The 3,541-nt window shown below is 42.3% G+C and overlaps 1 protein-coding gene across 1 annotated transcript in view; it reads right to left on the bottom strand.

Annotated features, from left to right (window-relative positions):
* Positions 1-3,541, bottom strand: part of LOC107042906 (translation factor GUF1 homolog, mitochondrial) — a gene marked incomplete at its 5' end in the record, with an annotated part of 168,060 nt that overhangs the window by 138,127 nt on the left and 26,392 nt on the right.

Raw genomic sequence — 3,541 nt, 5'->3', positions numbered from 1 at the left:
AGAATTAATCAGAGGGAATGGGGGATACATAATATGAGTCCCTCCCATGTGGAGAAAGTACCCATGCAAAAGAATGCCCATGTAGGGTGTGGAAGGGGGGAGAAACTTTTTTTTTTTATAAAATCTGTCTTTTCCGAATCCATTCATATACATAGCAATTTCGCTTAAGGCGCTGAGCGATTCTTGTGTCGAAGGGCGGCATTCCGAAGCTATCGAAATAGATTCCTCGTCCATTTGAACCGAGGTAAACGGCAACCCAGTGGCTTCCTGCTTGGTTGTGGTTATCGGTGTTGATGATGATGGCACAGGGCCGGGACCATATCCAGGGAACTCGGACAGCAGGGTAGACGCCTCCAATTGATGCATCGATATGCGGTAGTACCTTCAGGAGCTGAAGTATATTCATAAGACGATGGTACGCAGGACAATTATCGTGGCCTTCTGACCCGGGTAGAAAAGGGTTATGGTGTGACACCTGCTCGGCTGTTTAGACGCAACTAATGTAATTGTGTGGTGAACCTCTATTAAATAGTTTAGTATTCTTTTTCAGCCACTGTAGTCGACAATAACTTGTCTTGTTGAGTCAATTTCCAACAAATTATCGTATTCAGCATATAACAGACAATTTACATTTTGCTCTGTTGCTTTGTTGAATCGTACTTCAATACGAACACTCTCGCTCTTTACGAGAATCCAATGACCGGCAGAACTTGCAGATAAATCGGGAGTCAGGTCAAAGGTGATTGAGCAAAAGCCGTCGGCATATGCTAAACGAGAAATGTTATTTCCATGGTCACTAAAATGCATTCCAGTCCCCGCAAATAAGGTATAAAAAGCTTACACATGTAGACACTCGTCAGAGGTAAAACTCGGTTGCAGGGGTTTCGTAGGTACTTGGCGTCCATCGATATTCAGGCATAAAAAAAGTTGATTCCGAAATTCTGGAAGTTGAAGGGATTCTTCTTCCTCGCTCCATTGAAACTGGCATTGTCGACAAATCCAAGTATAATTCTGTTAGGCAGTTGGCCTAAAATTGCGTTATCCATCGTCTCTCCCATAATTCCATTATGCAGAACAAAAGATTTAACCTCAACACGGGTCAAGGGATATTTTGCAGTTGTCTTTGCAAGCGTTTTAGCGTGAGCTATCAATATTCCAGGGCTGAGTTTCACGCGTCGAACAATTAATGAGGCCTCCACAATATTTACTTTATAATTAAGTGTAGAATCGTCCATGAGACAATATGCATCCTTTGCCCGGATAAAATGAACACGTAGCTCTACACCGTTCATCAAAAATTTATCTTGATTGAAAACGTCACAATGCAAATGTCCCAGCAGATCAAACGGTCTTCCACCTTTCGTAAATACTTGTCGAGAGATTAGGCCTTTATTTTTTTTCACATCAGCGCCCACAACTGCAGCGGTATCCATAGCGCCAGAGGTATCAGTTGACCATAGAGCCATTCCAAGATGCGAGGACTTGGCATCTTCTCCATAGTTTAGCAACGTTTCAATATATGCTCTACAGGCGTAGAGGTTATTTGGCGACGTAACAACTTTTTGATTAAAATATACATCCACTTGGTTGAACATTGAATCCAAAAAATTATTCACAGGACCGACGGAATCCTGAACAGCAGCAGTGCCATCGGGTTTCAAAATTTTCGCTCGAATGTTTATCATAGTGTGTGCCAAATCGATGTATTCTTCTCCATGGCCTGGTACGATGAATTCGATTGGGGCGTCGTCCGATAAAGTAGACACAGGATTATAATAAACAAATTGAAAATTTTCAATACTCGTCTGCGTCGGGGGTATACAACAGAAAAATCACAGACTGATAATTATGATTATGAACTTACGGTTTTCACATGTGTACAGCATCCTTTTACGTACGTATCAATAAATTCGGAGTTNAGGTATAGTGAACAGATCGAGCTCCGATTTCACGCACACGGAAGAGTGTGAATGTAGAAACGACATGATGATTAGTTGAAAACATCGTATAAATCGCGAGTCTTCCTCGTGGATTTGTTTTTTCAACTTTTTTTTCTTTTTACTTATTTTTTGGAATATTTTTCTTCTTTTTATTCCTCCTCGTTTTGGATGTCTTGGCAGACCCGCGTCCAGTGAGCTTATGAGATGCGAGGCGTTTACGCTTTCTTTTATATCTTGATCCACATATCATGGACCCAATTTTTTCCTGTGCCTTCCTTTTCAATTTTAATCCCGACTCCACTAGCCGATCCTCCAGCGCCACCTTTATGGGTTTTCCATTTGTCACTACATCGCCTACAACGTTAATTCCCGCGTTGAGAGCTTCTTTACCGACTGCTCGAGCTGCACTACNCGACTCCACTAGCCGATCCTCCAGCGCCACCTTTATGGGTTTTCCATTTGTCACTACATCGCCTATAACGTTAATTCCCGCGTTGAGAGCTTCTTTACCGACTGCTCGAGCTGCACTACTCGAGCTCGAGGAAGGGCAAAATTCGACGGAAGAGGCCCAGGAGGAAAGCCCCAATTCCATGGCCCCGTTGATGTGGGCTCCCAACACAGACCCGTCCGAAATTATTGTATCTCTCCACTGACCCTCCACCAGCCTGGTTCGCGTAATATGCAATGTAAGGACTCATTTTGCTCGTTAATCAATTCTCTTGAAATGAAGTGTCACGTTCAAGGGTCCGTACTCGAATGGTATCATTTCACCACGATTGCACCTTATATCTATTTCAATTGTGCGAAATGAGTATCTCATAAACGGAATATAATGAGAATTTGAAAAAGTAGCACAGTGTGTGGCTCCATATGTATAACCAGAAGCACTGAATGGTACCACTCGTAAAAGAGATGACTGCACATCACCTGTTACATAGGGTACACAAAGGTCACTATAGATGAACAAGCTTTCAGGTAAACCCCTCGCCAGACTGGCAGGTAGATATCCCTCACAATACGGCTTTGCGTTCGTGAAACTGTGCACGCGCCTCTCAAACCCCAACATATCAGCCAATTTATCCGAAAAGTCTAATGCGTGTGCCATGCTACCACATGTTTTGGAGGTGCAATGTCTTCCAATTTTCACAAAGCCTTGTTGGCTAGAATGCTTAAATTTTATGTGATCCTTCAAAGGTGCAAAGTTATTTATGAAACCCACGAGATCGGTCAGGTCCTTGAAAACGGCATTAGATAGAAAAATGTTTGTGGTAAATATGCCTTGCCCTTATTGTCTTTTCCGCTACTAACAAAGTTGATGGAGGCATCTTTCCTATCACGTATATGTAAAAAATTGCAAGGAAACTGTATTTCACTCAGGCCTACAACCCATTCTCCTTCCAAGTCAACTTGTTTCGGGAGCAATGTTGTATATTTTGATGCTGTATTATCTGGATGATAGTCCATGCTACTGTTGCTTGGGAGTACCATATAAAATTCGTTCCTCTTCATTTTTTTCCAATGACGTGCAGCTCTGACGCAGGTATCCACGAATCAAATTTATCAGGATATCCCTCCCAATGAACAAGAATTTGTTTATTTTT

Source organism: Diachasma alloeum, unplaced genomic scaffold (assembly GCF_001412515.2).
Source record: "Diachasma alloeum isolate Michigan unplaced genomic scaffold, Dall2.0 Dall_scaffold_00536, whole genome shotgun sequence".
NCBI lineage: Eukaryota > Metazoa > Arthropoda > Insecta > Hymenoptera > Braconidae > Diachasma > Diachasma alloeum.
The sequence above is the reverse complement of the archived record's forward strand: the minus strand, read 5'-3'. Positions and strand labels throughout refer to the sequence as shown.